Below are 26,014 nucleotides of genomic sequence, written 5' to 3' on the forward strand. Positions count from 1 at the left end.
TGAATAGGGCTGAATCTCCCACTCATGGTCTCTGAGTCATTTTGCCTGCGATTTGCCTTAGAACTTACAGGATAAAGGGTGGGGAAAGGGAAGTTAGAAGCCAGAGCTTGGCGTAAGGCTACCTCCCTTATTAAAGGAAAGTTAAAAATAAAAATGGACACACTCTACCTGACCTCTGCTTTGGGCTCTGGGAAAGCTCTTGGCTTAGTGAGGCAGAAGGTAATAGACACAGCCATAGAACCAGTAACTAAACCAGGTTTTCCCAGGTTTTGTGACCAAACCTGCAACATCCACAGTATCTCTATAAATAAGACCCAGATCACTGTGATAAGGTTATGGTCTGGGCTTTGGAGGGCTGCATGAAGCAACTGAAAAATCAGTAGATTGATAGAAATGCGGTTGGGGACGGGCTTTGAGAAATGAAAAAAGGAAAAGCCTCTTACAAGGTATTTATAATCTGCCTATCCCACCCCCCAAATAGTTATGGAGAAATCTAATGCCAGAACAGACAGACAGCAAAATCAATGGTCAAAACAGGAATTTATTCTGAAGAAAAAAGACTTAAAATAATTGTGCTTAGGATGTTCAGAGAAATAAATGAGGCATTCTTTCCATTTTAAAAAGGCAACAATTATTAATCAGTACCAGCAAAACCAAAATAAAATAGATAGTTATGAAATAGAATTGATTATAAATCTTAGAAATGAAAAATAGAGTCACTGAAATTAAAAAATAATTCTTTCAGTTATATATTACAATGTTAAAAACCATGCCAAAACTTTGTGGTTTAAATCAATAGCCCTCTCATCATTTTGGGTCAGGACCTAAGGCAGTAGTTAATTAGTAGCATTGGCAGGGATGACTTCGCTATAGTCAGCTGGACTAGAAGGTTCCAGAAGTCTTCATTCACAAGCCTCAGGGGTTTACCATGTGGCTCTTTTCTATCCACGTGGTGTCTTATCATTCATTATTCTGGTCCGTGCTCTGTTAAAACATGGTGGCTGGTTTTCTTGAGGGAGTATTAAAGCAGAAGTGGCCAGCCTTTTAAAGAATTGGAGCTGGCACAGTGCAATTTCTGCTACAGTTTATTGTTCAAACAAGTCATAGGGCTGACCCAGATTCATGGGGAAGAGACATACACTCTGTCTGTTCCTTTCAGGAGTAGCAAAGCCTCGCTCCAAAAAACATGTGAGGTGGAAGATAGTGTGTGGTGATCTCTGGAACACAATCTACCACATCAGTAGACCGAATAAATTTTATATATAAACAGTGAATTAGAAGATGGGATTGAAGAATTAACCAGAAAACAGCATGAAGAAAAGATACAAACCAAATTAAAGGGCTGTTAAGAGAATAGATGAATTGCTAGAATTGATTAGAGGACAAAGAAGCAATATTTGGTGAGATAGCTGCTAACATTTTTTCCAAAACTGAAGAAATAATGTATCCTAAGATAAAAGTAACTCTGGATAACATGTAACATAAATAATAATCTATACCTAGAAATACTACAATGAAATTGCAAATGTCAAGGTAAAAAAGAAATTATTTAGAGCAATTGGAGAGTTACTTTACAATGGAATGAGAAATGAAATTTAGATTGATACATTGTAGAAGGAAATGCAACATTGTCAATGTATTGAGAATATTATCTTCCATCTAGAATTTACAGCTAAGCTGTAAATCAAGATTGCTTGCAATTATCAAACGTTTTCAGTCATGGTAAGTCTTAAAGAGTTTATAATGTACAGAGTCCAGTGAACTTTTCAAGACAAAAATATTAACTGAGATGGATACAAGAAACAATGTCAAGCACAAAAATTAATAAAGTACAGTTAAAAAAGGCAACCCAACAATTTTGTTCCCAAAGTTGTTGATCCTAAAATTTTAAACAAAATAATAAGATGAGGGTAATTGATGTAAAAGACTGCCAACATTCTTATCATTGGCAGGAAGAAGAAAAAATTGTGGAATAACTCTAGGTTTTGTTAGGACAACTTATGGTTTATTACATGTGTTAAAATTTAAGATTAAGACATAAGATTAAAAACCAGCAGAAGTTTGAATCGAAAATATAGAGTACTTTATCAATTCACCCAAAGGCAAAGGTTTGAAAAGAATAGGAAGATAACAGATAATATAAAGATATTGGAAATAAGTCCAAATATGTCTAAAGTCACAATAATATATATAGATTGAATTCCTCTATTACAGAAAAATGATCAGATTTTTCTAAAGTCCATCTATATGCTATTTTTTAAATAGAGAGCTGTATAGCAATGTGGAAAATATAATTTAAAGTCAAATATGTGAATAGAGATAATGGTGCTATATAACAATTCAATGAGTAGCCCATCAAGAAGACATAATAATCATGATTTTTTTTTCATTCACAACATAGATTCAAGATATATAAAACCCAGATTGACAGAATTAGAAAGACAATTGGATATGTCCACAATTACAGTAAGAGAGGCAAAGGTATTCCATCATAACAAAGTAACTTCTGCTATGAGAGACCAAAAGTTAATAATGGTGTGTAGCAGAACTTTTGTATACTCCATAGGCCACAGGTGTGCTAAAATACTGTTCTTCTCACATTTTTGATTGCTGGGTGGACCTGCGATACCTGAAACATCCTTCAGGGATGTTTCCTCAACAGTTGGGAGCTGCCTCAAACATAAAACAGCTCATGTGCCTGTTGAAACTGGTGAGAAAAGACTAAAAACAAAATAAAACCAAAAAACTTATAATACCTAGCACAGGGAACAGAGTCAGAAATTAGCATTTTCAAGGTATTTATTTTGGTATAAAGTTTCTGCCCTGTAATTTGGTAATGCTTTTAAAAATCCTTGGAATTTTGCATGTGTTTTGATTCAGGAATAGCAATTATAGAAAGTTTTGTTAGGAGTATAGTTATACATACAGACAAAAGGTTGATATCCAGGATCTATAAAGAACTTCTCAAAACAGATATAAAAAATGGGCAGAAGATATGAACAGACACTTCTCCAATGAAGACATACAAATGGCTATCAGACACATGAAAAAATGCTCATCATCACTAGCCATCAGGGAGATTCAAATTAAAACCACACTGAGATATCACCTTACACCAGTTAGAATGGCCAAAATTAGCAAGACAGGAAACAACGTGTGTTGGAGAGGATGGGGAGAAAGGGGAACCCTCTTACACTGTTGGTGGGAATGCAAGTTGGTGCAGTCACTTTGGAGAACAGTGTGGAGATTCCCCAAGAAATGAAAAATAGAGCTTCCCTATGACCCTGCAATTGCACTACTGGGTATTTACCCCAAAGATACAGATGTAGTGAAAAGAAGAGCCATCTGTACCCCAGTGTTTATAGCAGCAATGGCTACGGTCACCAAACTGTGGAAAGAACCAAGATGCCCTTCAACGGACGATGCCCTTCAACGGACGAATGGATAAGGAAGATGTGGTCCATATACACGATGGAGTATTGTGCCTCCATCAGAAGGGATGAATACCCAACTTTTGTAGCAGCATGAATGGGACTGGAAGAGATTATGCTGAGTGAAATAAGTCAAGCAGAGAGAGTCAAGTATCATATGGTTTCACTTATTTGTGGAGCATAACAAATAACATGGAGGACATGGGGAGATAGAGAGGAGAAGGGAGTTGAGGGAAATTGGAAGGGGAGATGAACCATGAGAGACTATGGACTCTGAAAAACAACCTGAGGGTTTTGAAGGGGTGGGGGTTGGGAGGTTGAGGAACCAGGTGGTGGGTAATAGGGAGGGCACATATTGTATGGAGCACTAGATGTGGTGCAAAAACAATGAATACTGTTACGCTGAAAAGAAATAAAAAAAAAGTGGAAAAAAAAAGAGTATAGTTATACAAATGGACAAGTATACAAGCCTAAGGATGTTCATCATGGTATTATATGTAACATAGAATTATTGAAAGTAACCTAAATGTCCAAGTATATGGAACTGTTTAAAATATACATACAATTATATGATAGAGTAATATTTGGTATTAAAAGTGGTATAGAAACAAACCAGAAATTTTGGGGGTTTGCAGCACAGCTTCCCTGATCTGAACTTGTGGAGACATTGCTAAATAGATTGAAGCGTTTCTTTTCCGTAGAACAGGGTCTCAGAATCCTTTTAATATCAAGCTCTAAGCAGCTATAATTGGGATCAGAAATAAAAGGAAACATGAAACTTATGAGCCATACCTATCCTTAGAGGAATAGCTAATGGCATAGAAAAATGTTCTTTATGTATTGTTAAGGGAGAAAAGTAGATTGCCAAGGAGTACACACTGATGATTACATTTTCTTTAAAAAGTATTCATGCTTACATATGTACAGATAAAAACGTTGAATGTTAAAAGTAATTATTTTCAAGTGATAGGATTGTATGTGATTTTTATTTTCACTTATTTTCCATTGTGAGGCTGTATTACTTTTGAAGTAAGAAAAATGAAATAGATTTGTATTCATTCATTAAGCCCTAGCATCTAAAAACCCTTTCTCATATTGAACCACTTTTTCTCTTGACTCCCTTAGATGTCTGAGCCTCTTTCCTTGCACTATCAGAGTTTGGCCTTTGTTCAAGTAATTGTGTATATGAGTCTTTCCCTTCAACTAGACTGGAGGGTCTGGAGTGTAGTGACTCTTACTCAACACAAGTGGATTGCTCTTAATAGGTGCTGGGACACACTTTATTGAATTGAACTGACTATGTCATAGCATTGACTTCGTATATCCTATGCTCAAGTACAGAGTCTGCAATCCGAAACTCTGATTCCAAGTGTCTTTGGAACCGTAAGAGGAAAGGAATTGTCTTGTCGGACTTGGTGGACTTCTTGAGTGCCCTTGCAGAGCTTTCTCCATACAAACTTTTCATTTTGTGCAGGCAAAGGCAGATATTTTAGTTCTCCTTTAGCAGACCTTGGTAGGGTGGCTATTTAGGTGATACTTTTCTAGTTTTCCGTCTGTAGCCGGGGAAGAGTTCACCTTCTTAGAAGTTCTTGAAGACAGCAGAGGAAGACTGTTTTCACCTCTGAACCCTGAAGGCTATGATGCGTTATTGTTAGAAAGGCTGAGCTGGAATAATTTCTCTATGGGACAGAATATATTCAGACATCTGGGAAAGCAGTTCCCTTACTCTGATGCCTTTTTTGTGTCTTCAGCACTAATCTGGTACAAGGCACATGAAAGAGCAAGGATCTAAACTCAGGACCAGAAGTGAAGTGGAAGAGAGAAACTTCTGGGACCTAATTAGTGGAACACACAGAAAAATTGAGAAGCAACCCAGACCTGGAAAAAAAAAAAAAAGGCACTGGGGCTCAAGAATAGGAGTATCATTACTTCTGGGAGAATTAAACTAAATATTAGCATCAGTTAATTTTTTCTTAAGTTAAAGCTTCAACAGTAGCAGCAAATCTCAGTCTTGGAGTCACTCTTCTTCATTGCTTTGCTTTTATATGGGTCCTTACCAAGTCATTATGTGAGAGAAAAAAAATGCCTTCTTTTTAATGATCTTCAGAGGAGAGTATATAACCTTTCTTGGTACAGTATTCCCGAACTGAGCAATACATGTTTGAAACAGAGAGAGATATTACATGTGTAACTGACAGTAAAACTGAAGACTATGCCCTTTTGTACTATGCTTAGTAGATGTGAGACTAATGATCCTGGTTCTCATTATTATAAAACTTCATATATATGACAACTGCTACCAGCACCAGAGTTATAGTCATTAGAAGACTTATAGGTGCCTAAAGTTGACTGCAGTCTTTCCAATTACTTGTCGGTGGTTAAAGTGGCCATTTGGGTGGCAGAATCATTGAGTCTGTATCTGTATGTCATGTTTTGTGGGTCATGGAGAGTAAGATAAACCACATCCATGCCAGTATAGTAACAATATTGTTACAAATTTCCTTACATTCTCTTCCCCGGGGCGAATTATGTAGCCCATTTTTTCTTCAGACATCTTTATTTTTAAATCATTAGTCATAGAAACCGAACATTCTAGAGCTGGTCAGAAGCGCTAAAATCCTCTGCACTAACCTGGCAATTTTCCAGGTGAAAACTGGAGGCCTCTGAGTTAGTAGGTGAGCTGGTCTAGAACATAAGCCTCCTGACTTCCAGTCCTGGGCTTTTCACAGCACATCATTATGCTGCTCTGCCTCTTCGGCTCTACCAGTGGTGTTCAGCTGCACACCTGTCACACCACGGTCACGTTCATGCTACCGCAAGCGTGGTTTGTGGACCTGTGTCAGATTGATGGCTGTCTGTTGTGGGTCCATGATGTGCCACGGAAAGAAAGTGGAAGTAAACATTGAGAAACTTTTGTAAACAATTGGACAGCGCAATCGATGTCTGTTCAGTGTAATAATAAATGATTTGGGCTGGTGTTTTTTCATGTAGAAAGGTTAAATTTAAGAAAATTTTATCATTAAAGTATATTTGTTTATGAGTTTTAGCAGTTTTGTGGGAGTCTTTCAAGTTTTCTATACAGAGTATCATGTCATCTGCACATAGTGAAATTTTACTTCTTTACCGATTTGGATGCTTTTTATTACTTTTTGTTGTCTGATTGCTGTGCCTAGGGTTTCCAGTACTGTGTTGAAAAATGTGATAGAGTGGACATCTTTATCTTGTTCCTGACATAGGAAAATGCTCTCAGTTTTTCCCCATTGAGGATAATAGTCATTCCGGGTTTTTCATATATGGTCTTTATTATGTTGAGCTATAACCCACTTTATTGAGGGTTTTTATCACAAATACATGTTATACTTTGTTTAATGTTTTTTTCTGTATCTATTGAAGTGATCATGTGGTTCTTATCCTTTCTTTCATTGATAGGACATATCACGTTGATTGATTTGTGAAGATTGAATCACACTTTCAGTCCAGGAATAAATCTCACTTGATCAAGGTGAATGCTTTTTTTTAATGTATTGTGGAATTTATTTTTTTTGTATTTTGTTGAGGATTTTTGCATTTACATTCACAAGAAGTATTGGCTTGTAGTTCTTTTTCGTTGTGGTGTCTTTATGTGGTTCTGTTATCAGGGTAGTGCTGACCTCCTAGAATGAATTTGGAAATTTTCCTTCCTTTTTTTTTTTTTTTTGGAATAGTTTGAGAACAATAGGTATTAACTCCTCTTTCAATGTTTGTTATACACAACTAATATGAGTAATAAATTGTTGAACACTACATCAAAAACTAATGCTGTACTAGATGTTGGCTAACTGAACATAATAATAATAATATTAATAATAAATATTTGGTAGAATTCTCCTGTGAAGCCATCTGGTCCTGGACTTTATATTTTGGAAGTTTTTTCATTACTGATTCAATTTCTTTTCTGGTAATTAGTCTCTTCAAATTTCCTATTTCTTCCTGTTTCACTTTTGGTAGGTTTTATGTTTCTAGGAATTTATCCATTTCTTCTAGGTTGTCGAATTTGTTGACATACAGTTTTTCATAATATTCTCTTATAATTGTATTTCAGTGCTGTTTGGTGTTATTTCTCTTCTCTCATTTGTGATTTTGTTTATTTGGGTCCTTTCTCCCTTTTTCTTGGTAAGTCCGGGTAGAGGTTTATCAAATTTACTGATTTTTCCCCCCAAAGAACCAGATCCTAGTTTTAAAGATCTGCTCTTATTGTTGTTTTTAGTTTCTATTTCACTTATTTCCTTTTTAAAATATTTTATTATTTATTTATTTTTATTAACATATAGTGTATTATTTGCCCCAGGGGTACAGGTCTGTGAATCATGGGCTTATACACTTCACAGCACTCACCATAGCACATAGCTTCCCCAATGTCCATCACCCAACCACTCTCTGCCTACCCCCAACTCCAGCAACCCTCAGTTTGTTTCATGAGTTAAGAGTCTCAGGGCGCCTGGGTGGCTCAGTGGGTTAAGCCTCTGCCTTCGGCTCAGGTCTTGATCTCAGGGTCCTGGGATCGAGCCCCGTATCGGGCTCTCTGCTCAGCGGGGAGCCTGCGTTTCCCCCCCTCTCCACCCGCCTCCTCTCTGCCTACCCCCCCCACCCGCCTCCTCTGTGCCTACTTGTGATCTCTCTCTCTCTCTGTCTGTGTGTCTAATAAATAAATAAATAATCTTAAAAAAAATAAAGGAGACTCTTATGATTTGTCTTCCTCCTGATTTATTTCTGCTCTGATCTTTATTATTTCTTTCCTTCTGCTGGTTTTAGGTCCTGTTTGTTTTTGTTTTTCCTGTTTATTTTTGTTTTTCCTAGCTCCTTTAGGTATAGGGCTAGGTTGTTTATTTGAGATTTTTCTTGCTTGAGGTATGCATGTGTTTCCATAAACTTCCCTCTTAGAACTGCTTTTGCTATTTCTCAAAGGTTCTGAACTGTTGTGTTTTCTTTTCTTTCTTTTTTTATTTTTGTTTCTATGTACTTTATTTATTCTTTTCTTTCCTAGTTGACCCATTTATTGTTTAATAGTATATTATTTAACCTCCATGTATTGTGGTCTTTTCAGATTTTTTTCCTTGTGTTTCTAGTTTCATAGCATTGTGGTGAGAAAAGATGCATGGTACGACTTCAATCTTTTTAACTGGTTGAGGCTTTTTTGTGGCCTGATATATGATCGGTTCAGGATGATGTTCTATGTGCACTTGAAAAGAATGTGTATTCTGCTGTTTTAGGATGGAATATTCTGAATATTTCTGTTAAATCTATCTGGTCCAGGGCACCTGGGTGGCTCAGTGGGTTAAGCCTCTGCCTTTGGCTCAGGTCATGGTCTCAGGGTCCTGAGATCAAGGCCCATATCGGGCTCTCTGCTCAGCAGGGAGCCTGCCTCCCCGTCTTTCTCTGCCTGTCTCTCTCCCTACTTATGATTTCTCTCTCTATCAAATAAATAAATAAATCTTAAAAAAAATCTATCTGGTCCAGTGTATCATTCAAAGCCATTGTTTGCTTGTTGATTTTCTGTTTAGATAATCTGTCTATTGCTGTAAGTGGGGTGTTAAAGTCCCCTACGGTTATTGTATTATTAGTGATTAGTTCCTTTATGCTAGTTATTAACTGTTTTATGTATTTGGGTGCTTCCAAGTTGGGTGCATAAATATTTGCAGTTGTTACATGTTCTTGTTGGATTATCCCTTTTATTATTATATATGTTTTTCTTTGTCTTTTATTACAGTCTTTGCTTTAAAATTTAGTTTGTCCAATTTAGTTTGTCCACCCTGCTGAGGGCTTACAGAGGGCTCTATCCCACGACCCAAAGATCATGACCTGATTCAAAAACCAAATCAAGTGCTTAACTAACTGATCTACCCAGGTGCCCTATTGGCTTTTTTTTTTTTTTTGACATCCATTTGTGTGATGAATGTTTTTCCATCCCCTCATTTTCAATCTGCAGGTGACTTTACACCAAAAGTGAGTCTTTTGTAGGCAGCATATACATGGATCTCTCTCTCTCTTTCTTTACTCTATTTTGTCACCATATATCTTTCAATTAGAGCATTTAGTCCATTTACATTCAAAGTAATTATCGGTAGATTTTATTTATTACCATTTTATTATTTGTTTTGTGGTTGTTTCTGAAGATTTTTCTCTGATCCTTTCTCTCTTTCATGGTCTGCTGGTTTTCTTTAGTGATATATTTGGATTTTTTCCTTTTTGTTCTTTGCATGTTTATTAGTGGCCTTTGATTTGTGTTTACCATTAGGTTTGTATATAATATATTTTGCATATAGCAGTCTTCAACCCATCTTTCACTCCTCTCCTACCCACGTTTCAGGTTTATGGTGTCGTTTTAAATCCTGTTACTTTGTGAGTTCCTTGACCAATTTTTTTCCCCCCAGAAATAATCATTCTTACTGCTTTTGTTTTTCTACCTTCATAATGTGATTTTTGGTGTCTCCTTTCCACTCACAGGGTCCCTTTAATATTTCTCACAGGGTTGGTTTAGTGGTCACGAACTCCTTTACTTTTTGTTTGTCTGGGAAACTCCTTATCTCTCCTTCTATTCTGAATGATAGCCTTGCTGGATAGAGTATTCGTGCCTGCAGGTTTTTTCCATTCATCACTTTGAATATGTCATGCCACTTCTTTCTGACTTGGAAAGTTTCTGCTGAAAAATCTGCTGATATCCTTATGGGGTTCTTTGTATGTTACTGTCTTCTTTTGTCTTGCTGCTTTTAAGTAATTAACTAATTAATTAATTAGAGAAAGAGATGGGGGGAGAGAGAGAGGAAGAGGGAGTGAGAGAATCTTAAGCAGGCTCCATGCCCAGTGTGGAGGCCAACATGGAGCTTATGAACATGAGATCATGACCTGAGCCAAAATCAAGAGTGGGACACTTAACCAACTGAGCCACCTGGATGACCCTTTTAAATTTTTTTTCACTATACTTTGCCATTTTAATTACAATATATCTTGGTGTGGATCTACTTTTGTTGAATTTGGTGAGGGGGGGTGATGGGGGTAGTTCTTTTATGCCTCCTGGATCTGGATATCTGTTTCCTTTCACAGATTAGGCAGTTTCAGCTATTATTTCTTCAAATAAATTCTCTGTCCCCTTTTCTCTCTCTTCTTCTGGGACTCCTGTAATATGAATGTCACTTTGTTTGATGGAGTCACTGAATTCCCTAAGCCTGTTCTCATTTTGCTTAATTCTTTTTCCTCTCTTTTGTTCAGCTTGATTACTTTCCATTACTGTCCACTAGATCATTAATTCATTCTTATGCTTCTTCTAATCTATTGTTTATTCTATCAGATGTGTTTCTCACTTTGTTTATTGAGGACTTTATCTTTACTATGTTATTTCTTATCTGTGTTAATGGTCTTACTGATGTCCTCCATTCTTTTCTCCAGTCCAGTGAGTATCCTTAGGATCATTGCTTTAAATTCTCTATCATGCATGTTATTTGTATCTGTTTCACTTAGATCCCCAGCTGTGGCCTCATTCTGTTCTTTCATTTGGGACAAATTCCTCTGTCCTAGTCTTTTTGCCTGTAGGATAATCAGCTACATCTTCTGTTTTTCAGCGTAATGACTTTATAAGAAGAGGTTCTGTAGTGCCCTGCAGTATAGTATCCCCCATCCCCCTAGTCCTGGTGCTTCCAGCAGTGTCTCCAATGTGTGCTGCATGTGCTCTGCTATTGTGTCCTGGCTGCTTTATCCTTCAAGCCAGTCATCTGGCTGAGGCACTCTGTGCCTCTCTTGTGGGCAGTGTTTTGTCCCTGGCCTGAATGTGGTGTAGTTTAACTAGGTGTGTTTTGGTCTGCTTAAGAAGTGAGACTTGTTGGGACACCTGGGTGACTCAGTGGGTTAAGCCTCTGCCTTCGGCTCAGGTCATGATCTCAGGGTCCTGGGATCGAGCTCCATATCGGGCTCTCTGCTCAGCAGGGAGCCTGCTTTCCCCTCTCTCTCTACCCACCTCTCTGCCTACTTGTGATCTGTCTGTCAAATAAATAAATAAAATCTTTAAAAAAAAAAACAAAAACGAGACTTGTTAAGGAAAAAAAAAAAATGAGACTTGTTGCCACTGCCACCAGAACCACGGTCTCATAAAACTCCCAGGGTGGGAGACATGGTGTTGGCAGTGGTTTGGGCCAGACTTCTGGGGGAGAGGACCCAAAGTACTGCAAGTGAGGCAAACATAACTGGGAAGGGTGGTTCTTCTGGAGCGCAGGGCACCTGGTATAAGCACATTAGGTACTGAGTGTCAGCACTGCACTGGTTCCTGCAGGTGGCCCTGTGTTTATGCTGAGACGCAAGGGAGGGAAATGGTGCCTGCCACTTCCTTTGTTCCCAGAGGGGTCTATGAATGCTGCCTCTCTGGGACATGCTCCAAGATAAGCAACTAACCTCTTCACTGCGTGCCCCAGGTACTCTTCAGATCACTATTTCCACACTGTGTGTTCATGGGCTATTTGCATTGCCTTTTCTCAAAGAGCAGCCCCAATGTCCTCTGAACTCTCGCAGAGGCAAGCACACTGACCTTTAAATCCCCAGGCTTTAAGCCCTACCATTTGCAAAAACTCACAAGATTTGGTCCTACATTCCAAACCAATTGTTACGCGGATTTGTTTTCCCCATATGCTCCCCAGGGTGCTATTCTACTCTTGCCCTTCTCCATGACCATGGCTCTCTCCCCACCACAGCGACCATGATCTGTTTCTTTCTCATGTTGCATCTCTGTACTTCCTACCTTCTTTGATGTGGCCTCTTCTCTACCTTTAGTTGTGGAGCTTTTTCTGCCGAGATCGATTTCTGGGGTATTTAGGATGATTTGAAGGTTCTCTAGTTGTATTTGTGGAATGAGTCAAGGCTAGCATCCTACTCTGCTGCCATCTTGCAGGGAACTCTTCACCTATTTTTTTTTTTTTAAGATTTTATTTATTTATTCCAGAGAGAGGGAGAGTGTGGGCGGGGAGGAGGAGGAGCAGAGGGAGAGGGAAAAGCAGAGTTTGCCCTGCGCATGGAGCCCACGGGTTTGATATTAGGACCCGGAGATCATGACCAGAGCCAAAACCAAGAGTTGACTGTTTAACTGACTGAGCCACCTAGGTGCACCACAGATTTTAATTTTGATGTAATTCTAACGGTTTGCATTTTTTTCTCTTCCCTGAGGAGACATATCTATAAACATGTTACTAAGCCCAATGTCCAAGAGATTATTACTGCTGTTTTGTTTTAGTAGTTTTATGGTTTCAGATTTTAAATTTAGGTCTTTAATCCATTTTATTTCTGTGTATGATGTAAGAAAGTGGTCCAGTTTCATTCTTTTGCATGTAGCTGTCCAGTTTTCCCAATACTGTTTGTTGAAAAGACTTTCTTTCCCTTTCCCCTTTGTACATTTTTGTCTCCTTTTTGGTTGATTAATTGGGCATATAAGTGTGGGTTAATTCCTGGGCTCTCTATCCAGTTCTGTTGATCTATATGTCTATTTTTGTGTCAGTATCATACTGATATATTATTCTGTAACTTTGTAGTATATCTTGAAATCTGGGATTGTAATACCTCCAGGTTTGTTCTTAAGATTTCTTTGACCATTTGGGGTCTTTGTGGTTCCATGCACATTTTAAGATTATTTGTTCTGGTTCTTTGAAAAATGCTATTGAATTTTGATAGAGATTGCATTAAATATGTAGATTCCTCTAGGTAGCAGAATTTTAACTATATTAATTCTTCAAAAAATGAGCATGGTGTATCTTTGCATTTGTTTATATTGTCTTCAGTTTCTATCATCAAAGCCTTATAGTTTTCAGAGTATAGATCTTTCACCTCCTTGGTTAAATTTATTCCTAGTTACTTTTTCTTTTTGGTGCAAGTGTAAAAGGAATTATTTTCTTAATTTCTCTTTCTGAAACTTCATTATTAGTATATAGCATATCTTGTTGAGCAACTTTATGGCCATTAATTCGAACTCTTTATCAGGTAGATTGCTTATCTCCATTTTGTTTAGTTCTTTGCCTGAAGCTTTGTCTCATTCTTTCATTTGGAGCTTATTTCTATGCCTTCTCATTTTGTTTGTTGTTTGGTATTTATTTCGGTGAATTTGCTGGAACATCCACTTCTCCTAGTTTTAAAGGATTGGCCCTGTGTGGGAATATCTTCTGTGTAGACTGTCTGTGCGTGGCAGCTTTGGCTGGCTAGCTGGAACTAAAGCAAGTATGGGGTGGAGGTCCCTGAGCACTCTGTACAGGGATGCCCTGGTGGGTGGGATAGCTGGAGCCAAAACAGAAACAGGGTTTCGGGGGGGTCCATGCAGAGGGTGCCCTGGCAGGAGAGGTGAAGCTGAAAACTTGTGTTAGTTATGTCTGGTTTTGTAATTTCATTTGCTTAGCAATTCATTATATAGAATATTATGAAAGCATTAGCATTTAATGGATAAAAAATAAAAATCTGTTTGTCAACATGGAGTTGAAAAGCACTGGTTTAAGTGGGACGCTGGGTTTTTATCACAACTGACAGTAAATTAACAAAACAAAATGCTTATAAACTTTAAAAGTGTAACTCTATTATATTTTCCACCATTTTTATTATTAATTTTTTTATTTTTTTATAAACATATAATGTATTTTTAATCCCCAGGGGTACAGGTCTGTGAATCGCCAGGTTTGCACACTTCACAGCACTCACCATAGCACATACCCTCCCCAATGTCCATAACCTCACCCCCCCTCTCCTGGCCCCCCTCCCCATAGCAACCCTCAGTTTATTTTGTGAGATTAAGAGTCACTTATGGTTTATCTCCCTCCCAAACCCATCTTGTTTCATTTATTCTTTTCCTATCCCCCAAACCCCCCATGTTGCACCACCATATTTTTTTAAAAGATTTTATTTATTTATTTGACAGGCAGAGATTACAAGTAGGCAGAGAGGCAGGCAGAGAGGCAGGCAGAGAGAGCGGGAGGAAGCAGGTTCCCTGCGGGGCTCGATCCCAAGACTCTGGGATCATGATCTGAGCCAAAGGCAGAGGCTTTAACCCACTGAGCCACCCAGGTGCCCCTCCACTGTATTTTTTTAATACACAGTCAAGTCTAGCTTCTTTTCCCTTAATTTGAAGTTTCTTCCTAAGTATGTTAGTATCTGCCCCTACTTACTAGCCAAGTTTATTCTAATCACTAGTCAAATTTAATCATGATTGTAAAAGGTCTAATTCAGTCCTGTGGGCTTTCTTTCACCTCTAGATTCATTAAGCATAATTATCTCCATTACCCAAATCAAAGAAAAATGCAAGCATTCTTCAATGCTGTATTGGTCAAAGTGAAATACTCCTTCAGGACTGATAGTTCCTCCAGGATTGATAATGACCTACTGATAACTGTTTCCTTGGACATGCCAACCATTTATTAACCCATATAATACAATGATGGCAGTCTTCCAGCAACCTCAACTACCTGACACAGCTTAAACCTGACAGTGCAGAAAACGGCTGTGAGCAGTGAATGAGAGGTATCATAAATGCTACATATGTTTCTAAATATCAGGTTGGAGCATGGAGCTGTACTAGGTCAGAATGTAAAGTGTTGTCATTGTGCGTAGACTCAGGTTCGTAACTGATGCTGTTCCTTTTGCCATGAATAGCATAATCACCCTATATACCACCCCTTCAAACACCACTTCCTCTATAAAGTCCACTCTAAGACCTTCATTCTCAGAGTACTGACAAGGACTTGCATAACTTCAACTATAAATATATATAGCTTCTATCTAACTTGGTTGTACTATTTTGTTTACACATCTGCCTATCAGCCCCTCTCAGTGAAGTGGTAGAAGGCAGGGACCATGTTTTATGTCTATCTGTATGCTTAGTATCCTGTACATAATAAGTATTTCACAGTGTTGAAGGAGTGAATAAATGGTTATCTACTTTCACCTTCAGTTATTCTGAGGGATGAAAATACCCAGGTGCTTCTATCCTCTAGCAGGTTAAAATTACTTCTTGTGAATATCTGTGATTTCCACAGAATGTATAAAACAGGCTGCAGTAGAAGGTGGTTGTGTCAAGAATAAAGCTCAGGACTGCCTCCTGCCTCTGGTGTCATTTTATTAGTCTACTTGCCCTGATGGCTAACTCTGATGTCTTACTTGCCTTGACCAATGGAGAGCTGATTAGCCCTTTCCTCCAGTCAGACAAGGCATGTTTCTTTACTTCCTGACTCCTCCAGACTGTCTTATGTCCAGCACACGCTGTCCTCTTTCTTTTTCTTTATCTTTACTTGGAATATCTGCTCCAGGTAAATGACTAACTATAAAATATGAATACTAAATATGAAATATTGAATTTAAAGCAAGCCCATTCTCTTTGTTAAGCTTCCTATTATATACAGTAGTCCCGTATAAGAGTAAGGTATAATTCTGATTCATGAAGAGCTCACAATTGAGTGAGAAAAACAGATGAGTTAATCAATTAGTTAATCAATTATTAAATTTCCTAGAACTATTATTAATTGAATAGTCTCTCCAACAAGTGTTTTACTTTTATAACCTCATTTACTTTTCATAAGCTGCGCTATTATTATTCCCATTTCACAGATAAGGAAAGTGAATCTTGGGGAGATTGTGTAAGTTGCTCAAGATCTCATAACTTTTAAGAAACAGAATAAGGATTTAAACTTAAGGTGTTTGAATAGCAAGTCTGCTCATGTAACTGTGCCATAATATCTGTGAACATCTGGGTCCCTTCCCAATTTCCTTTCCTATCTTATCTAGAAAATTCACCGGGTGTGGGAATGGAGTGGGTCTCATTTTCCAATTATGCTTGGTAAATTAGGAGGTAACTATAGTTGTCATGTGTGGACTTACTTTCCTGTAATGTTAGTGGAGAACATCATGCAAAATCTTAAGTAAATTTGTAAGAGATTAAAATCTGTAGTCTGCCCTAACATACTAGGGCTGTTAGCTTTGCATAGATTAAATTATTATCTTAAAACTTATTATTTAAGAAAACAAGCAGGTTAATAACACCCATTATCCTGTCCTCCATGAGAATCTTGAAAATCATTTTGGCTTTGATTTCTTCTTGGTAATCTTTCTGTGCCAGTAATGTTTTTGCTTTAATTATCCACATTCTTCTCTCTAAAACAAATCACCTTTCTTATCTTCTGAAACCTGTCCGATACTGTTCAAATTCTCAAAAACAACAGTTCCTTGACCTACATGGAACCTGATAATTTTACAAATGCCTTGTTATGAAAGTAATCAGATATTTTAGACTTAAAGCCATTTTATTTACTCCCAGGTATCTTCCTATTGTGGCTTGATTCCTTGTCCTTTTATCTTCTGTGAGATCTGTTTTGCTTCCAGCTACAACTCATTTTTTAACATAATTTTCTAGTGTTACCTGTGATCAAATTTCTATTGCGCTATAGCAAAGAAAAAAACAATATGTCCCTTTGTCCTTCCTACAGTGAGAAAGTGAATTATATTGAGCGAGAGTCATGTTTTCCTATACTATAGCAAATCGTTATCTTTTTATGCTGCAGGTGACTGGCAATGCCTAAGTAGTGAAAAATGTCTCCTCAACATTATGGGTTAATGCTGCTCTGGTACTTTTCCCCCATTAATACAAAATAGAAACCCTATAATATGTTGGGAAAAAATAAGTATTGGTGACTCACTGGCATGTGAATGTATAAATCAGCGCTAGGTGTGAATTTTGAGTTTTATATAAATCATTTTCTGCAATATCAGAAGCTATCGATTTGTCTTGATAATCCCACTACCCAATGAAAAACAACAGTCGATTTTATTTATTTAAATGGAGCCAACACACTGAATTTTGCCAAATATTTGATTATTAAGGCTACAATTAGTATTTTCTATTTCTAGTGGGATTTAAATAATGAGAATTACTTTGATACACTAAGAAAACCAAGTAGCAGATTGTTTCTTGAAGTATTCATAACAAGAGAAATTTCTGCATGAAAGACCTTTATTTTATAGTGTCAGTTTACTTATACAATATAGCATGATGTATTAGCCAGGATTCTCCAGAGAAAGAGAACCAGTAGGATGTGTGCATAGATATAGAGAGATTTATTTTTAGGAATTGGCTCACGTGATTGTGGGGACTGGTTAAGTCCAGTTCTGTAGGGCAGGCTGCTAGGCTGGCATGCTGGCAGGCTGGAGACTCAGGAAAGAGTTGATATTGTGGCTCTGGCTCGAAGGTCTTCTATGGACAGAATTCCCTCTTGGGAGTCTTCAGTTTTTTTCTCTGGAGGCCTTCAATGGATTAGATGACACTCACCCACTGTATGGAGAATAATCTGCTTTACTCAAAGTCTAAGGATTTAAATGTTAATCACATCTTAAAAAAAAAAAAAAAACTTTCATAGCAACATCTAGTCTGGTGTTTGACCAAACATCTGACCACCACAGCTTAACCAAATTGACACATAAAATTAACCACAAATGATCATATTTTTAACCAGTTGTGAATTATTTCCAAATTCGGCACAAATTTAAAGACCATACTCATAATAATTAAAGCAAGAATGACTTTTGAGAATGGATGCAAGAGAATTTTACAAGATCTCTAGAGAGAGGCACCGAACTGAGGTCATTTTACTCAGTCTTCCCACTTGAGGCACAGTGTTGACTAACGTGGAGATGGAGTTTGAAATTAAGGGGATAGATGACTGGAAAGCAGATCGTGTTGTCTCAGAGCTACAGTTAGACAAAAATTATTGTCACTTCTCTGAAGAAGAAGAGAAGCATCCACACGAGAATTTCTTGCTTGCTATATCGGGGGGTAAACTGTTTCCGGCACGGATCGCATGTCACTTTTCTTCTGCACCTCACGGATTGTCACATATTGTTGGATAGTTGAAGTGGAAAAGTGAATCTTTGAAAAAATTCACCCACAGATTCAGTATACAAAGGGATCAAGTGAAGCCAAAAGGGCATCAAAGGTTGGGAGAAGTATAGGGAATTGAGTGAACAAACAAGACATGTTTGAAAGAGGCTGCTTTTGAAAAAGAAAGCGGTGGGCTAGATACGTGGGTCAGGGAGCAGTGCATCTTGATAATGCGATCCTCCTAAAATGTAAGTGTCCTGAGGTAGAGGGGGATGTGCTCTAGTGATGTGAGGAAGGGCTAGAGTAACATGATGTCGAGATGGTTCCTAATTCATATATACATTGTATATTACTTAGGATGATGGGAAAGGATGCTGGGTGGGAGGAAAAATATGAGCCAGATACCATGTTCTCTAAAAGGTGAGAGAAGTTGTGAAAGTTACGTAGGAAGGCAATATTGTCATTATAAAGGTAATTGATTGATGTTTGTGAAGGTGATAGAAAAAAGCTGCACTGTTAGAAGTCGTTGAGGCTTTCAAGAATGAGAAGTCTGAAAAAGGTGTTCTCTTATGACTCTGAAATGGCTCTGGGCATGGGAAATTGTGTTCAGGCCTGGTTTGGAAAAAATAGGATTAAGGTAATATGTGTATGGACTGAAGTTGGTGAGTATTTTAGGGGAGGCAACCGAGGTAAAGAGTTTGGATCAAGAATAGTTGGTTTGGAGAACAGTCTGGGAAAGGCTGTGGTTCAGGATAAGCAGAGATCATATATATAATATATACACATAATTCTCTTAGCAAAACTGGGGGAGCTAATGCATTGTGAGGAGCCTTGTTAGACACACATACACTAATCAGCAATGTCTCAGATTCTTCAAGAAGTAGTATGAGTAAGGTTAAAATTCTGAAGACCAGCAGAATGTCTTATTATTTGAGGACGCTGATGTCATACAATCTATGCACACAAAAATCTTTAAAAATTTAAGTCTTTGCTGAGAGAGTTCCGGAAAATGTTGTTATATGATGCTAAAATACTGCAAAGTATTACACAGACATTAGAATCAAATTTCCTGTCCAGTGAATTAGAAATATTGCCATTGATACATGAGATACAGGAAGTAGGTTGCATAGTAAAAGTGAAAAAAAACGTGGAGCAATTAGTAACCTCCAACTAATTAGTAACCTCTGACCAAAAACACTACCAGGTTTTTATTTACACATGAATGATGCGTGGTGATTTACAATGCCAAAATAAACCCAAGTGGTGATTTACCTACTCAATATTCTGCTTTGAATACTATTTCAAATTTAAAAAAAATGTACTAATACAAGTGCCAGGCACTGAGTTCATTAATGTTAAATTGACACATCTGCCTTTTATCATGTGACTCAACTCCAAAGGCAAATGTGGGTAGAACCGGGCCGCAGTTCAGAGAACAGCTTATAAAGGAGAGCTAAGGACTCTCCAAGCCTTCGGAGTCCTTTGATAGCCTTCTGGCATTTTCTGCTTATGCTCTTGCCTTTCATGTCGAAGCTTTTGTCTTCTCTGAAGGTTTGTTCTAAGGAGCAGGCATAGAGAAACATTTTCCACAGATCTGACTATGCCAATTGCTCCATAACATTTGGGGTACCATTAACTTTGAGGATCCACCCATCTCATTATTGCACAAAGAACAATCAGCTCACTTTCCCCCTTCTCATTCTGCAGACAGCAGCAACCTATCCTCTGTGGGGGAAAAGCATAAAAAGCTCTCTGTCTTCTCCTGAGGGAGGAAGCTTTTTTCTCCCTCCGCTACTTGAACTTGACAAGGATGTGCTTCAGTGGCACACCTTTGACCCATGGGTTGCAGCACTGGACTAAATAACTCTGAGTGTGTTGTGAAAGCCCTCTGGGAGATGGCTCTTCCAAGACAACGTGTGTTCCTTGAAAATGTACAAAGGAAAAACTTTGGGCTTAACACGAAAAGACGTGATTTTGAATCTAATCTCCCAACTTGCAAGCTGTATAAAATTAGGCAAGCTTCCTTTCTGAGTCTCCTTATAAAGTGAGAATAATAAGGTTTACTCTCAGGCTGCTGTGGAGAAATAATGAGGTGGTATATGAGCAATAACCTGGCAAAGATCCTGGTCCAAAAAGCCCCCTGCTCAATAAATGCTAATCCTATCATGTTCTTAGTAGGCAACTGATAGAGGCCAGGCATTGTGCTAAGTGCTTTCCAGATACCATCTTATTTAATCCTTCAGCCATCTGGCAAGGGAGGTGTTGTTTATCCCCATGAATCCGATAAGGAAATGAACGCTGAGAGAATCAGATAACTTAACAGTAAGTTTAAGTCCTAGGATTTGAACTCATCTGAAGAAACACTCTCTCCTTTAGCCTGCGTTGACTCTCGGTTTGAAGTAGAAAGGTAAAGAGCCATTAAAAAGGAATAGATTGGAGCTCTACTGGACTCCTGTCCTCATATCCAAGTTACTGAATACTTCCCTTACTTGATGTTTGTTACCGGATAGTTCCCCAAGAGTCATTAGAATATAAGCTTTCTGAAGATCTGTTTTCTTCTTTCCTCTTCTTACTTTTAATGTATCAAGCACAGTGCCTGGGACATAGTAGGACCTTACTAAAAGGCTTTTGAATGATTAGTGAATGATTCCATGTGCAGATAGCCAGTAAGGATTTGGAAATTGCATGAGGGAGTAGGGCCTACAGCTGCTCAAGAGGTGAAGAATGAAGATTGGCTCTGGGTTCAGACATGACTCTCCAAATATTACTAAGAGCTTATAAGAGAGTTCTGAACTGCTAGATCATTCCAAAGATTCCTTATACCAGGAATTAGCCTAGAGACAAGCCACTATCTGAAGCAGATTTTGTGATGACTTGGGTTTCTTTGATATTCCTTGTCAGACTGGCACTGATTTTCTGATGCTCTTGGCTTCTCTGATTTCCATGGTACAAGTTAGTCCCAGGCCAATAATGCCATGAACAAGCTGTGGAGATGCACTGAAAATTGTAGCTATTTCAGAATTAAAGAGAAATACTAGATAAAACAATTTTGGGGAAATATCGTATTGTTCTCTTGAAATTTCATTGCAGGAGAGGATCTATAGATCAAGAAAAAGGAATCATAGCTTTTCAAAATACTGATAGAAATTCTATTGGAAAATGGTTAAAAGTTCATCTAGGGCTCTGCCCGAGGGAAGAGGGCTTTTCTCTTAGGCATAGGTTCTGAAAAATTTTATCTTTCCCCTTGAAGCATCTTATGACTTCCACCAATAAAGCAGAAGGAACACAGAGACAGTGATTGATGACTCTTGTCATCATCCGGAGGCATATCTGATAGGTAGGTTTGGAAGAGGGGTAAGTTGGGCTGGAGTGAAAAGTTGGAAGCAGCCAGAAATAGAAGAAGAGATCATGAATACAGGAATCCACTCAGAAAAAAAGGAAGGGGGTGTGTGTTTAGACTTGATCTATTATTTTCTGGTAGGCCCTTAATGTTTTTGCTTTTTGAGACACAATTCTCAAATATAAATATAGTATGAAACACAAGTTTAAAGCTAACTTCTCCTAAAATAATATTTTTAACTTACTTAAAAAAATCACTTCTCAGGCTGGCATCCTCTTATCAGATTACAGTTTCTCAGTAAATAGATTTTTTAAAAACTAAATTTGTCCTTAGATTACCATGTTAACCAATCATGCTTTTAAGTTGTAGGGTTTCTTAGAAAACAAGAGTATTTTAGGTTTCTTTAATATTCACAAGACTTTGTATTCTAGAAAGAAGTTGGCATACTGTCAGTGGGAAAAAGCCCAAAAGTACTTTCTAATTTAGTCATCAGATACGTTACATTCTAGTTCACATCCTGTATAAATAACTCCTCTCCATCTCAGGCCACATTTTAAAAACTATCTGATACGTAGAGAAGTATTCTTGGGTATGAATTTCTATAGCAAATATTTCCAAGGTCCTCTACCTCATTTCCCCACTACCTCAAGCAATTTTACCTATTTGTGGTTATTCATGGTTTTGTTCCATTATTTAAAACAACCTGCAGGGTATTTTTATATGTTGCAATTGTAACCATGAATGTAGATCTATTGTATCAGGAGAGTTTTTTACTGCATGGAATCCCCCAAATATAAAACAAAACAAAACAAAACATAAGGTGTGCAGATGCAGTTCCTGATGTCATGATTAAACATAGGGAGGATGAATGAGATAATGAAGGAAGCTTTTTGAGCTCTGAGGAGGACAGCTGCTCTATGCAGTCAAGACATCATTGTTATTAATTACCTTTATTCATTTTCAAACCATCTGTTTCCAAATATGAGCACTTGTGGCCCAATTCTCCTCTTTCAGTGCCCCCCAAAGTGTCCCATATACATAATTAATCTTCAGCTGGTTTCAAAAGAAGCAACCTCTTAGAGAGATGGATGGTGCTGGAACAAAGGGAAAACATTAATCCATTTCTTTGATGATTCTTTTGTTTGAAACAAGATTATTCACTCATTAAATTATTTTGGATACTTTGCTGCTGGTATTAGGTCTGTATAGGTTTGTTTTTTTTTTTTAACCTTTAAAAAACTAAATAATGCCATCTGGTGGTGAAAATAAATACATTAATGTCTGCATGATATTTCTAGAAATTTTTAGTGGTCTTTTTGTATTACAACAGCTTCATTACTGTAATCATTTTTAATGAGTTGACTGAGATCACTGGGAAGTAGAAAGGAGATTTTACACATCAGATAGCACTAAATAGTTTGCAGTATATCTGGCCAGATCCAATTGTACAGTGACAAAATCCCCAACTCAAAAGTTCTTTTCATCCACAAAGAATGGTAAGAAATGAAAATAATTGTGGAAATCTATGGAACTGGTTCTGATCTTAAGTAACTAGGAGTGCCAATTTCCTGGTTATCTGTGTTATTTCCTCTGTGGTTGCATGTAAATAAGATGAGATCCACCCATAAAATTCAGGGCTGCACTTGTGGGTGATGAGTCAACTGCCTGAAGAGATATGATGTTTTACTCATTGTTTCGAAACTTCGCTCACCTCTGGAACCCAGTTATATCTGTAACCTATAGGGGTAAACTTGCTAGACGGGTTTTTGTTTTTGTGTCTATGTTTTACATAAGAGCCTGAGGAACCCACTGTTTGAACCCCGTGGGGATGAAAATGGAGACCACTGTAAATGAAAAACTGTATTTTCCTCAACTTTTCTGTCTTTTAAAGACTAAGTTGTGTCCTAAGAGAGAAATTTTCAAAATGGGAAATGTCTCCAGGCAACAAAATTGATTCCTTTATCTTTGATTTTTCTGAAAATTGGCTTTTAGTAGGAGGACAGAGAATAGGTCTGGCACAAAGACAGTGTTCAATAAATGTTTTTTTAAATTAAAATCAAGAATGTTTCTTCCCTTGTGGCCCTTATAAGAGGAGACTTCAACCAAAATGAAATTTCTGATATGCCAGTCTACCTCATCACTGCTCTGCCTAAAATCCTTCAATGGCTTCATAATCAATTCCGCACTCCTTACAAGGACCCTCTGTACCTTTCTTAATTTACCTTCTCTCATTCCCCCACTTTACTACTCTGTCCTAATACAAACCTATATCCATGTGCGTGCATGTACACACACACACACACACACACGCACGCACTTTGAATAGATCTGCTCACACAAGGCTACTTGCCATCACCCAAGCCCATTACATTATGCTGAGGCTTTGATGACCAAAGTACTCTTTCTTATGTTAACTGGTGACCTCATAATCTTTTAAATAGATTGAGCTCAAACACTACCTCCATTATGAACTTTTTGTTGACTTTCTTATGTGGACAGTAGTATTTTTTTCTCTGTGCTCAGAGAACCTAATAAACGTACTCCAGGATAGCACAGTTACTCTGCTAAAATTGTTTCCATGGACATCCTCAGTACACTGTGTGTTTCTCAAGAGCAGTAACTGTGTTCTATTTTCAAAAATCTTTTTTTTGGGGGGGGCGCCTGGGTGGTGCATTCAGTTAAGCCCTTAAGTCTTGGTTTCTGCTTGGGTTGTGATCTCAGGGTCATGAGGTGGAGCTCTGTGTGGGGCTCTGTGCTCAGCAGAGTCTACCTCTTTTCTTCTCTGTCCTCTGCCTCTACCCCACACCCCACTCTCTCTCTCTCCCTCTCTCTAAAGTAAGTAAATGATTCTTTAAAAAAAATTTTATTGCTCTTTTGAGTGCTAATTAATCCCATTAAGCAATTACTTAATGCTTGTTAAAGGCATGAATGATAGGGGTTGGAGTTCAAGTTCCAATATCCCATCTCCTATCTCTCTTGTTTTTTAAAGATATGTGTGCTTATTTATTTATTTTAAATTCCAGTATAGTTAGTATACAGTATTATGTTAGTTTCAGGTGTGCAGTATAGTGATTCGGCAATTCCATACATCACCCAGTGCTCATCACAAGTGCCCTCTTAAATTCCCATCACCTGTCTCACCTATCCCCTGATCACCTCCCTAACAGTAACCTTCAGTTTGTTCTGTATAGTTGAGAGTCTGTTTCTTGGTTTGTCTCTCTCCCTCTCTCTCTTTTTCTTTTATTCCCCTTTGATCATTTGTTTTCTTTTTCCACACATGAGTGAAATCATATGGTATTGTCTTTCTCTGATTTGTTTTGCTTCGCATAATACTTTCTAGCTCCATCCATGTCCTTGCAAATGGCAAGATTTCACTCCTTTTAATGGCTAAGTATTATCCCATTGTGTGTGTATGTGTGTGTGTGTGTGTGTGTGTGTGTGTATATATATATCACATCTTCTTCTCCATTCCTCCATTGATAAACACTTGGGTCCAATCTCCTCTCTTATTTAATAGACTCAAACCCATTCCAGCTTCTCTGTACCTAGTAAGGTAGGTATGACCCTATAACTAATTTCTTATCAGTAAGGTGACTGGAGAAGATATGTGACACTTCCGTACCGCTTTCTTCTTAAGACACTGCTTGCTTACCCTTCCCCCTCGCCATCGCCTCCCCTCCCCCCACACACCCCAGCTGCTGCAGTTGCTTCTTTTTCTTTTTCTTTTTCATTTCTGGCTTCCCCTGACTGGGAAATGTTGAGAACTGAGCAGTCTTCTTGAAGTAAGAGATGGAAAACTAAAGTTGGCTGAGCTGCCCTGACAGCCTGGGAACCTACATAAACTTGGTGACCAAAGCTGCTAGACCACCCCTCTCTGGGTTGTCATATTAAAGAAAAATAAATTGCTATCACATTGAAGCTGCAATATTTTGGGATCTCTCTGCTATAGCAACTCTGAGCTGTTAACCGTGCTATAAATTATTACTTATTAATATTATCACATATTATTAAATAGAAACTTTTTTCTATCATACCGAAGCTTTATTTTCTCAGCTTTATACCAGAGGAAATGGTTTCCATTTTAATTATGTATTAGGGTATGCCCTAGAAATATGTCATAAGAAACATTTAAATATTACTTTTTTTTAAAAAGATTTTATTTATTTATTTGACAGACGGAGATCACAAGTAGGCAGAGAGGCAGGCAGAGAGAGAGAGGAAGGGAAGCAGGCTCCCTGTTGCGCGGAGAGCCCGATGCAGGGCTTGATGTGGAGCTTGATGCAGGGCTCAATCCCAGGATCCCTGGGATTCCTGGGATCATGACCTGAGCCGAAGGCAGAGGCTTTAACCCACCGAGCCATCCAGGCACCCCTTAAATATTACTTT

This window comes from Meles meles, chromosome 3 (genome assembly GCF_922984935.1).
Source record: "Meles meles chromosome 3, mMelMel3.1 paternal haplotype, whole genome shotgun sequence".
Classification (NCBI taxonomy): Eukaryota; Metazoa; Chordata; class Mammalia; order Carnivora; family Mustelidae; genus Meles; species Meles meles.